Source organism: Perissodus microlepis, chromosome 4, assembly GCF_051167445.1.
Source record: "Perissodus microlepis isolate ML-2025 ecotype Zambia chromosome 4, ASM5116744v1, whole genome shotgun sequence".
Classification (NCBI taxonomy): Eukaryota; Metazoa; Chordata; class Actinopteri; order Cichliformes; family Cichlidae; genus Perissodus; species Perissodus microlepis.
In genome coordinates, this window is record NC_140464.1 from 12,323,575 (window position 1) to 12,337,007 (window position 13,433).

Below are 13,433 nucleotides of genomic sequence, written 5' to 3' on the forward strand. Positions count from 1 at the left end.
TCTGATAATTCCTTGTCGGAAGTCATTTGTGAGAAAAAAAACAAAAACTGTGGCTGCAAACACTGGTAGACTGGTGCGTAATAAGCAAACAAATAATGTGGAAAACAGATTTCAGATGGGAAACTGTTGTTGAAGTACACAGAGAGAGAAAGAGCTGTGCAGGAAGTGTAATTTTATTGTGGTGGAAGCAAAACAGCAAAAGTACGAGGGAATTAATGACTATGTTTATGATGGTCATATGATTATTTGGTTTTTCCTCTGCATGTATTATTCTAGGCCAATATAAAGCAACTTGAGGTGACTGTTGTTGTGATGTGGAGCTGTATAAAAAAAATATTGAATTGAAGTCTACTTTGAAAAAATTTAGGCCTCTAGTGAGGATAGCTTGAATGTCCAATGCAACTTTTTGGGGATTTCCTTAGTTGGATGTAGGGCTGCCATGATTAGTCAACTAGTCACGATTACGTTGACGACTAATTTAATAGTCGACGCATCGTTTGAAGCTTTGTAAGATCCCAAAAGATGCAGGAATAAGTAGTAGGATTTAAGAGTGTAATAACAGACTGAAACAGAAGATGGCAGTACTGCATGTACAAGGATACCAGCTGCCGTTAAACCCAGAAGAAGTAGCTCTGTCCCAGAATTCATAGCGCGGCCCTGCTCAGTTTCTAACAATGGCGGCAACTAGTTAGTTTTAATGTTACTCTTATTATTCTTTCTGGGTCACAAAATAAACGTTTAACATATTTTCAGGCGAGAATGTAGCTGTGTAAACCTCAAATATCTGCTCAGTTTATCAAGACATGTTCTCAAAAGTGCTCAGACATTTTCGGAGACGTCTGTTACCCACTAGCCTGATAGCGAGCCGGTTCAAGGCTCACTAGAACCGGTAAGAACACTGGACTCCCGGCAAATCGTTTTCAAACCCACCGCTGTTTTTCGCTACTCAGGTTAAACATGATAAGTCACTTAGATAACTTAAACATGTTATTGTTTGGCTTTAAGTATTTTATTTGTTCCTGAGTAAATCGGTTTGGCTGAGATTAAAGTTACAGTTTTACACAGCTGAATAAACGTCAAGCAGACAACTGATTATCAGAAGTGTGAGATGCTCGAGAATATACTCTGGTGCCCTGTTATATTTTAGATAACAAGGAGCAGACGGCTGAGTTTATTAAACTTCACCGAAACAAGCTGCAGATTTCATTAAAATTTAATAAAATATCTTGTCTTTATTTTTTACTTAGCACATACCTTACACACTTAAAGCTGTAAGCTAATGATAGTTCTATAAGAGCAGATGCATGCTGGTGCAATAAGCTGGACTTATGTCCAATAGATGCATGATCTGATTAGTCGACTAATCGCAAAACTAATCTGTGACTAGTCGACTATCAAAATAATTGTTTGTGGCAACCCTACATGAATGATTGAGCACGCAGCAAGACATTTCTATAGAAGAATAATGACGCTTACCATGGAAAATAAGCAGATAGAATAGAATAGAATTCAACTTTATTGTCATTGCACATGCACAGGGCAACGAAATGCAGTTTGCATCCATCCAGAAGTGCTTTAGTGATATAGATATATTACAATATCTATGAAAGTGTTTTGGAAGCGGAATGCACTTTGAGCTCAGATCAGTCTTCCCCCCGTAGTACCATTTTTGGGAGTATTTCAAGTTGCTAATAGCAATACAACCAGTATATCCAGAATTTTAATAATATGTATGCATTAAGTCCATAGTAACTGCAAAAAAATTACAAAAATAATTTAGTTTTAAATATTTTGTTTCCTTCAAATTTCAGAGGGATATCCCTCAAAACTGTAAATGCAAAAAAGTTGCACAAAATAGTTTCCAACCACAGGAAATTTATTTTGAGTGTCTTTATAGTTTTATTTTTGAGATACACCAATTTTTATATACACTGCAGGAAAAATGAATATTATAATGCAAATTTGCAACAACAACAAAAACAAAAAACAAAACATGTGCATAATTTGTTGCTGCATGTGATTTTTAATGCTTTTTTGCAAAGCCATATGTGGAAGGAAACAGCGACCTAGGACAAGCTGATTGCAGAAGATGCAAGTACAATTCCTCCGGTTTCATATGCCCCCCAAAAATTATTGTGCTAGCCTATGTTTTTGCAATTCTACCAGCCTTTAAAAATAGTTACGCAAAATGGAGCGTGCCTGCTCCGACCGGTCATAAAGGGTTAAAAGCAAACACCTGAAACACTGACAACAGATCAAGGCCATCAAGGCACCAGAGTACACAATGCGCTGCGCAAAACAGTCTGGAGTGGAGGAAACTGGTTGCACTACTGCTCAGCTTTAGGGAAACCTTCCAGCAAGTAAGATGCTGATTTCATACAGACGTAGGCCTGAGATTCATCATAACCAAACAAGGTAGACCCTTGGCTAAAGGTGACGCTGCTGTTGATATAACAAAGTTTAAACTCTGGACAAGCCACCAACTGCTGACTCACCAAAACAGACTGCCTGCTAGTGGTATACTCCATTTGTGCTACTATTACAGTTACCATCACCAACAAATGGGTTGCACATTTTCATGATAAGCGACCAAGGGAAACCCATGACTGAACCTCAGCTGAGTCAAAGCTGAACTTTCTCAAAACTGCATTGTATACATTTTGTGTTTTATTATTTGAATTGAATTTTTGTAATACTAAGGTTCCACATGTCACTGTAGTAGTGGGGCATTAATCAGTGGGACACCACTAGGAAATGTGTGTGGGGGTTTCCAGCCAGAGTTGCAACAAGACTTCCAGTAACATTTCTGTTGCAGACTACATATCACTCACAATGACTGATGCCGGATGTTACTAGACCATGATCTAGTATCACTATTATTGGACCATTTTTAGAAAGCCACAAACCTAAAGAACCAGTGATTGCATCCAAAAAGTAGAAAGGTGCACAACACTCCTGTAATATTGGGTTCAAGTTAATAAAGTTGGTGGTGTGAGGCCCTGGCGGACCATTATCCGTCTACCAAAACTAGTGATTGGGACATGTAATGTCACCTCTCTGGTAGGGAAGGAGCCTGGGTTAGTGCATGAGGTTTAGATATGGCAACACCAAATGGTGGACACTAGAAGTGAAGGGCGCAACGAGGCTAAAGGAGTCCTATTGGGACTGTGGAGAGATTCTCTCAGCTGGCCTGGGAATGCCTATGTTTTCCCCTGGACAAGCTAGAGGTGGTAGCAGGGGAGAGGAAGGTCTGGGCTTCTCTGCTTAGGCTACTACCCCTGTGACCTGGCCCTAGACAAGCAGAAGAAGATGGTTCTAATTTAATTTCTGCATCCAAGAGAAAACATTAGTAATGTCTTAACCCACATTCTCTATCAGAATAAAAGTGACAACCTGGTTTGAACTATGGAGTTCAGCTACTTCAATGCAGGAGGAGCTTGGCTCACAATGAAGTGTACTTAAAGATGACAAAACAAAACATCAGCAGAAGAAAAGTTAACTTTTAAACTACATTTTGAACACTGTTTAAACTACATCTTTCCACTGTTTTAATAGCTCACAAGTAAGTAAGTAAGAGTTATGAATAGCTCAGCATGTTTGTGGGACTGTGGCTTGACATTTAATGTTTATAGAACACCACATGCAAATACCTAGTGTATTATCCAAGTGTTTTGGCAGCAGAACACTTTGAGCTGCAGACCTGTTACCACACAGCCATACTTGAGCAGTCACCTGAAACACTGGCAGCCAACCAAGAGATGTTCCAGGAGGCACCAGAGTGCACGTTGTGCTGCTGGAAACAGTTTGTGTTGAGGCAGTTATTGTCAGTTCACCAAAACAGACTTTCCAGCATAAATACAATATCACCACTAGCAACCAAATGTCACATGTTTCCATGTTATTTTTTCAAGAACTGCCTAAAGAACACTTTAGGGTACAAGTAACCTGCTAATTCTACAACAGAATAATGGCACTAACAGTGGAAAACGGACGCAAGGCCACAGGACATGGGAGTGTGAAAATGTTTTGCCTGCAAAACGCATTGAGCTGCAGGCATGTCTTCTGCCAGGACTGCTTCAGTAAAATAATGGTAGTTGCCTAGAATCAAGGATCTATCGTTTGTCCTTGTTGTTGTCAAGCCACTATTCTTAAGATAAGATACGATGACCAGAAGAAAGATGGCAACAGATGAAGACCCCATACAGGAGGTGGCTCTTCCTGTCCGATGGGATATTTTCAGATAGCACCGCACACCAACACAGGTGGTGTGTACCATGGAGGTAACTGGATGTCGCCATACTTGAGAGGAATTTCTCAGCAAGGTGCAGAAAAGACAAGGGGCGAGTAGGTAAAGTGGTTGCCCCGTGATCGGAAGGTCGAGGGTTCGAATCCACTGAACGCTAAATCACTGCTCACTAACACATTATATTAGAAGACAGTTACCACATGTGGATCGCATATATTCACCAGAAACAGACAAGGGAGACTAGTAATCTGCTAATTCTACAACAGAATAATGGCGCTGACAGTGGAAAACGGACACAAGGCCACATGGGAGTACTCCATATGCTTTGAAAGTGTTTTGGCTGCAAAACGACCTGAGCTGCAGGCATCTTCTTTGTCAGGACTGCTTCAGTAAAATAATGGTAGTCGCCCAGAGTCAAGGATCTATCGCTTGTCCTCGCTGCAGTCAAGTCACTATTCTTAACGAACAGAAGGAAGCTGACGAAACTCTGGCAGCAGATGAAGGCCAGACACAGGTGGCTCTTCCTCTCCGAGATTTTCAGATAGCACCACACACCTCCACAGGTGGTCAAAGGAGCTTGCAAAGAAAAGCGTCTGGACTTCTTTAAGTTACTTGAAGACGTTTCCCCTCTCATCCGAGAAGCTTCTTCAGTTCTAAGGTCAAATGGTGGAGAGTCCCAGATATAAACCTAGTGGGAGTGAAACGTCTTCAATGACCTGGATGACTGAGAACCTTCACAGACACCTCCACAGGTGGTGTGTACCATGGAGGTAACTGAATGTCACCGTACTTGAAAGGAATTTCTTAGCAAGGCAATGAAAAGACAAGGGGCCAGTAGGTAAAGTGGTTGCCCCATGATTGGAAGGTCGTGGGTTTGAATCCACTGAACGCCAAATCCACTAGTCTATAGTTCATACACTGCTCCCCAGGGGTTGCCCACTGCTCACTAAATGGCCTGTATTTCTATAGCACTTTACTAGTCCCTAAGGACCCGAAAGCGCTTTACACATCTAGTCATCCACCCATTCACACACTGGTGATGAATGTGTGTGAATGGCTACATTGTAGCCACAGCCACCCTGGGGCGCACTGACAGAGGCGAGGCTGCTGGACACTGGTGCCACCGGGCCCTCTGACCACCACCAGTAGGAAACAGACACAACGACAGAGACTGTCCAAGCCGGGGCTTGAACCGGCAACCTTCCGACTAATAGGTGAACTCCCAACTCTTGAGCCACAATCGCACACATACACATTATATTAGAAGACAGTTACCACATGTTGATCGCATATAGTCACCAGAAACAGCGAAGGGGGAGACACCACAGATGGCAAGACAACTGTCAAAATAACCGAGAATGATGCTCAGGAGTGTACAACGTATCAGCTCACCTGCGGAGGATTTATCTTCCCACTAGTGCTGATATGTTGGCATGCAGAGGCACCATCTTGTGATTGCGTTGAGAGCCCCCATAATCTGTTTAGGACTTGACTCTCAGTGAACAAACTGTCACCTACAGGAATGAGTCTCAGGTTTTTATAATCAGCGACCAACTGAAACCCACGACACGCAACAATACTGCTGTCACTAGGGCTAACTAAATGAGACTGCATTTGCCTGGTAGTGGTGATTTATTCACACTGGCATGACTTCAGACAAAGGTAACGTGAAAAACAAGATTACTAAACATCCAGTCTGCTGTGAATCTCTCTAGAATGAGGGATTCAACCATGTTTTACCAGACATCAGGCGAAATGATGTGTGGTTGCTGTCCATTACAACTCCGTCGTCAACATGCTGGTGACCATCAAATGCTGAGCCCTGTCTTCTGATGTGTTACAGCCATAAAGACACCAGAAGCCCTCAAGTTTCTTACAGCAGACAACCCACACGAAGAACTGACACAGGAGCATCACATAGCGGCACTGGTGCAGTTCACAAGTCCAGTATTAAAAAACAAAACCCCCCAAAAAAGGCTGATTTCCTGCCAAAACCTTTGACTGCTCCACAGAACTGTTTTGTCTTCAAATAGGCTCCAAGTCTGGTTAACAGAGTTTTGAATGTTTAAAGCAATGTGTTTTTCAAGAAGCAGACAGAATTAGGGTTTAAAAGCCCACTGAGCCCAAGCTCCATAACTAGCAAACCCATTCCTTAACTAGTCTCAACCCTAGTCTTCAGACAGATACTTGTGGTGGGTACTTATGCACTGATTCCACCAGAGCCAAAAGGCAACCAGAAACTGGCAACCTTCTGGTAACTAGGGAAGTGCTCCCAAGACACTGTCTTCAGCCACGTTCTCCATCGCAATAAAGTGAAAACAAGCTGGTTGATCTCCTATTGAGATCAGCCCCTTCAGCCTACAAGAGGAGCTTGGCTCATGTATAATATAGTATACAAATACAGGCCATTTACTCAGTAATAGATACAAAAGGCTTTTGACAAAAAGCTTTGAAAACCCAACAAAATAAGGACTACAGCCAGAGTCTTCAAAAGCAGAAATATTGACAAACGCTAAAATGAATAGTCAAATTGGTCATTATCAGTAAATAACACTCAAACCTTAATGAATGAATTGAAGACACAAATGGAGATACCAGGTATACCGGTCCACACAAGAGCTTGACTGAAACAAACCAGAACCAATTCTAAACTAAACCACCAACCCCACCAAAGAAAGCTGATGTCACACCAACTGAGAAGAGACAGCAGTGAACACATGATCCAGCTTCTAAAGACTGAAGGCTCAGGTGAACTGGATTAACTGATGACCATCTAATTTCAGCTAATTACCCTCCAGAGTTTGAAGAGTGGGAGGGGCTCCACACTGAGGTTCATTTATACATAAAACTAACAGAATTAAGTTCTCCTCCCAGTGTATTAAAAACTATATTTTTATTGAGCTCATTTGTCATTTCTTAAATCAAGTACTTTTCATAGTTTTGATTCTTATTCATCTTATAATGGCAGCATTTCAATCGTTTAAACCTGTTTAAGTTTAAAAATATATATTTAAATCAAAAGACTAAATGTGTTTTGCTTCTTTATAAAAAGTTAACATTTATCACATTTTCACAGGTTAATTCTGACCAGTCATAACAGTCCATTTCACACACATCTTTATATCATCCACTGCTGAGAAACTTCTGAAACATGAAGAAACTTTCCTCAACGTCAAACTGCTCTGGATGAAAATTGTGAAGAAACAGACCACCTGTATTTTTTCTAGCTTTTCTTTTTGTTGTATAAAAGATTTTCCTCATTGCTGCACAAAATGTAACTATTGAGGATGGCGTCACTTCATGTTGCAAATAACATTTTCAATTAAAAGTAGAAAAAACAAACAATTTAGAGAATAGATGGAGTCAGAGCTGAAATATTTTTGCCTGTTTTATTTTCTGATTAAAAAGCAGAGGAAGTTTTTATTGAGATATTTGAATGGATTTACAGCAATGTGTGCTGCTCTCTCTCTGCTGATAGGATTAAATGGAGCTCACCCACCAGTCTGTCTCTCACTTTGATCTAAATGATTGTAATCATTTGGATAATATATTTACATATTATTTATACATGTATATAATATTTATTTGATTGCACTTTTGATTCCAGTGTTTCAGTGTTTGAGGGGTTTAAGGGTATTGCTTTCTCTCACACTTTCACGTGTAATAAATAGAAGCAGAAGTATCAAAAACATTACAACTTTAAACAACAACATATAGAGTACAAAGTGCAGCAATGCCTAGCTATAAGGTGGCTATTTGTTTACATATTTTGTTGGCTACCTAATTCATAAAACAAAGAATGTTCAAAGGTTTTCTTTAATAAAAAGCCTTTAATAAAAAAATGTAAAATTAAAAGATGAAAACAAAAAAATAACATAAATACATTGTTAGTTTTTCTGACAGTTTCTTGTGGGCGCTTCTGTTTCATCTGCAGATCCTCTGGCAGGAGACTGGATTGATGCATCTGCAGATAGAAACAATGTTAGAAACCTTACAGCTGCACATCTATTACACAACTGAATGTCTTGTTAATGTTGAGGCCTCTCTGTATATTTTCTTGACGTTTACTGCTACAATGAAGTGGTCCAACAATAAAACTCAAAATTGAACCTTTAAGGAAACAACCAAACTACACGTTAAAGTTAGCATGATGCAGAGTGAAGGCATTCTTCAAGGTTTCAGCTGATTAAACCTCTCCTTCAACTGTGTACATCCAACACAACACACGGACTCTGAGAGCTGTTATAGGAAGTTCTAATCATGTTGATTTTAAACACGATTCTACTCAAAAACAAAAAAACCCCAAAAACTATGCAGCATATAAAATGGTGCTAAATCTTACCGCTATCACAATGTGAGACAAAGTGTCTGTCCTCACAATGGAGCACTAAAAGACATCAGGTCTTGAGATCTCTCCAGGAGCCTCGAAAACATCCATGCCATCGTGAGATAAAAAAATCAGCACTACTAGGCAAAAGAGGCCTCCACAGATGAGCTGATACGCCGTACACCCCGGAGCACGGTCATCGGTTATATTGACAGTAGTACAGTCGTCTGTGGTCTGTCTTCCTTGCCTGTTTCCAGTGGAAATATGCGATTCACTTGCAGTAACTGTCTGTTCAGCGCCTTGCTGAGAAATTTCTCTCAGGTGCGGTGACACCCAGTTACCTCCATGGCACACAGCACCTGTGGAGGTGTGCGGCACTAACTAAAAACAACCCACAGGGAGAATAAGAGGGGCCTCCTGTGTGTGGCCTTCATCTGCTGCCAGGTTTTCGCCGTCTTCCTTCTGTTCATCATGATTAGTGGGGTGACAGCAGAGAGGACAAACGATGGATCCTTCAGTCTGAGCAACCACCAGTATTTTACTCAGGCAGTCCTGGCAGAGGACATGCCTGCAGACCAATGTGCTTTTTGCAGCCAAAATAGTTTCAAAGCATATGGAGCACTCCTGTGAGGCCTCGTGTCTGTTTTCCCGTGTCAGTGCCATTTTCCTGTTCTAGAATTTGTAGGTCACTTGTACACTGCAGTGCTCTTCAAGTTCTTCTGTTCTCAGCACAAGACTTTCTGTCCTTTTTAAATTGTATAGGGAGCAGGGGCCTGTACAAAGTGATGGGAAGGGGTGGCACCGACCCCACCCTCAACCACCCTCCCAAATCTGATGTCTTGACTTGGTGACCCCCTAAAATTCACTAAAATTTTGCAATCATAAACAACATAATGTTTTGTAATTACATTTTTTTTTATCAAATATTTTAAAAAACATTACATATTTAAATGCAGTTTTCCCCTGAAATGCTTGAAAATGGTTCAGTCCAATCCCCAACTCTAAACACAGCTGTATGAGTGTTGTTGAGCAGGTATCTCTGGTAGTGAACCCTCAAAGGTTATCAAAGTTTTTTGTACCTGAATCTGTTCGTATTTTAATCAATCAATCAATCCTTTATTTGTCACATCCAAATATAGCAGTCCCTCTGAATATGTATATGAACAAATGACAGACTGGCTGTCTAGGACTTTAAACAGTAGTCTTTAAAATAAATTCAGCAACTACTAGTGCTATTAATAACAATAATAGTTATAATTATCATTGCCTTTCGGTCATTATTTATGGTTTTCCAAAGCACCATAAGTCACAAAATGCTTAGAATTACATCAAACTGGGTTTTTAAATTACTTATATTATTGCTGGATGTCATCACAGTATCATTTTTTGTGTCATCTCATAGATGCAGGGTATCAGGGTATTTGTTTCTTTTCATTGAGTTTCATTAAGTTTCTCATGTTGGGCTGGGACATTAGGCTCCATGTTTTTGTCCTCCACATGGAGTTGTTTTTCTTTTTTTCTTGTAGTCTGTTAGCCGTCTTCATTTAACCTTTGATTCCAAACTCTTTTTATTTGTCTTGATTTTTTAACTTGAAACACTGCAAGTGTCTCAGGGGAAAAGCCTAGCTGGACCGGCTGGACAGACAGAATCACATCACATAGAATCACATTAATCCTTCCCAACTGCTTGTCTATGGACTGTGGGAGGAAGCCAGAGTATCCAGAATGAACCTGGTACATGCAAACTCCACACAATGCAGCCAGATGGTGGATTCCAGCCAAGGACTTTCTTGCTGTGCGACAGCAAGACCATTTCCCCCCAAGAAATGTCCCCTTCTACTGCTGTAATCTTATGTTAACTTTCTCAAATAATGCAGGTCAGCATACACATTAGTGCTGGAACTGGACTTGCTTAAGTTTCAGGTTTTACGTGAATAGTGAGGCACAGATCCAAGAGATGGTCATCTGTGAGTCTTAGACCCACCCAGCATTGACATGGATTGTTTTGCTAACCTACAGCAGGTCTATCTGGATACTCAAACATCTTGGTGGAGGTGTGAGAAATGCACTAACTAGAAATGATTGTCCCACTTTTCGTATAGATTTTTTGCTGTTGTTTTCTTTATTTCAATTGAGACATTTTGTCCTAAAATACCTGAGTTTTTATTGTCTTTTAGAGGCAATGTTTATTTTTTTGTTGTTTTTACCTAAATGTACTTTGTGATTCACAAATGTTTTTCATTATGAAGCTAATGGCTGCATTGACTGTCAGGTAGGTGCAGTTTAGTTTGTGGGTACAGGAGAATTATGAAAAGATTTTACACTCAGTATCATACACAGTCTGGAAAAACTCTTACTAGCTATTACTGTTTTTCAGCTCTGTGATTCCCTCTACTCTAAATCTGAGTAAGTCGTATTTTTATGGTCGGGTTAGACTTCAGAGTGGTAATCCACAGGAACCCACTAATATTAAAGATACTTTGACACTGTTCAGCTGTCGTCATACACATTTTCTAATATAATTTTTAACATTGCATTCACTTCTAGTGAACTTTTCGCATTTTGTCATTACACCCCACCCCAAGCCCCAGGGTGGAGGCCAGAACCCCTCCTTAAACAGGTGCTGTTAGTTTAAGTTGGGACAGTATGAAGTATGTCTAAATTAACCTCTGTATGAAGCTCCTTCCATGTTTTTCATACTGTGGAGGACAATTAGCTGAGGTTGCATGGTCATCAGTTAATACAGTTCACCTGACTCTCCAGGCTTTCAACGCCTGCTGAGTCAGAACGGTGTTCCCTGCTCTTTCTTCTTCATTAATGTGGCATCAACCTTCTTTTAGGAGTTTGGTAGTTTAGTTTTGAGTCGCTTGTGTTTTATTTTAATGTAGCCCTTGTGTGGACTCCTGTTACCTTTGCCATTTCGAAATACATGATAGCTCTACTTGTGTCTTTAGTTCTGTCAGCATGGTTACAACTTGACTTGTTGGCATCATGAAAGGCAAAATCTGCAGTTCCCTGGATGGCCATGTGTGGTGTTTATCCAAAAATAAATGTTGGGATAGATTATAAAAAAAATGAATGTACATAGTTCTGCACCTGAAAAGAGAATCAGGTAACTCCTGTGACTGCAAAAACAACTCCAGCAGTTCAAAGTTAATGAGAAAACTCACCTTACACCTACTCTCATCTACTCTACTTTTCTTAGGCGCTCGTCTCAAGTCATTCCAACTTTCTCATTTGTTGCAGTCAATCATCTACTCCTTGTGTCCCCTAGAACTTAAACTATTACACATTTACACTATAGCCTTTTCTTTTTTCTTTAGGTCACGAGCAGTTGTGTAAGCATTTCACTGCATATCTTACTGTGTATGACTGTGTATGTGACAAATAAAATTTGAATTTGAATTTTGTAAAATAAGAACACTCAGCCACTTAAGGAAAATTTGAGCAAATTGTCACTGATTTCTTCTTTAGACAAGAAATACTCACACCACCTTTTTTTGGACGACCTCATGCTGGTATGCAGTTGTCTGAATGAAACGAACAACAGAAACAGGGAGGAAAGAGGAAAAGAACATAATAAAAGGACCTGTTTTACAAGTCAGCTTTCCCCCTCCACACCTGAGGGATTACTTCATCACCTGCAGGCTGTGGGCATGGGTATCAGGGCTGGAGAAAGAATATGATGTAGGTTTCCAGTATGCTTTAAATCAATGCTGGGTGGGTCAGTGATTCACCGACACCCTGACACTGTGATCATTAAAGTGCCTCACCAGTCAGGTAAAACCTGAAACTCCAGTTCCAGCACTAAGGTATACATTGACCTGCACGACTGAGTAATCCAAAAATAACAATTCAACAGTTGTAATAAGAGGCCATTTTTGGGCTCAGAAGCTGACGCTGTACAAGAATAACTGAATGAATGACGATTTTCTATTCAGTGATAAAGATAAACAATATTATCTGATACATTACTTGTTTAACCCTCTGGGGTCCAGGTTTTTTCACTACTTTTGATTTTACCTTTGTATTTCTCCTTTAAAAACTATTTGATAGATAGATAGATAGATAAGTATTTATTGTCATTGTCAGAGAACAATGAAATTGCGTTTGGAGCTTCCGTACAACCCATAAATACAATAATAAAGAAAATAATAAATACCCCTTAAAACCCAAGTATTTACCTTGACTGTTTTGACTTTAAAAACCACAAACATGTTTAACGAATCATTTTCATAACTTGAAATATAAATTTTAAATCTTAAAAAGCGTTTTTACTGATTTTGCAAACAGTTTGATGCAACTCTTTACCTAAAAATGGAGCCAATGCTTCAGGTGTTTTTTTGTACAACAATTTCAAACCACTAAACTACTAAAATAAAATTACAGAACAATTAGGTGTCACAATAAGTTGCCACACAAATTATTTGTGCCATTTCAAAAAAGAGTTTCTGTCGTAAAAACAGAGTTCTTGTGAACGCTGTCCTTAGAAAATGCAGTTTTTACAGTTATTTCACTAAATGTGACGATAGTATTCAGAAAAATGCATCGCCTATGTTTTTAAATTATATTGGATTAATTAGATTTTATTTAGATTAGATTGGTTTTATGTGGCCTATCAACACAATTATAAACTGTTATATAGTTTGGTGTCTGCACTTTAAATACAAGTTTAAATGAATCTTAAACTGGTCATGTGATTTGGACATGCTGGCGTTAAATAATCTAGCTAGGCTAGCCCCTTTAGAGGACAATATCAGGTCATTGAGACTCATACCATTGTGTTTAGAGGTGGGGGTTGGACTGAACCATTTTCAGGAATATCAGGGGGCTAGCTTCTTTTAAAAATTATTTTTTATA

General features: G+C 39.6%; 1 long non-coding RNA gene across 1 annotated transcript; it reads right to left on the reverse strand.

The window, feature by feature from the left end:
• Positions 1-1,498: 1,498 nt before the first annotated feature.
• Positions 1,499-9,281, reverse strand: LOC146388461 (uncharacterized). The gene is made up of 2 exons (XR_014800042.1): positions 8,589-9,281; positions 1,499-8,210 (listed from the first exon to the last, which is right to left on the reverse strand). It is a non-coding gene; the product is annotated as an uncharacterized LOC146388461 (long non-coding RNA).
• Positions 9,282-13,433: the final 4,152 nt, after the last annotated feature.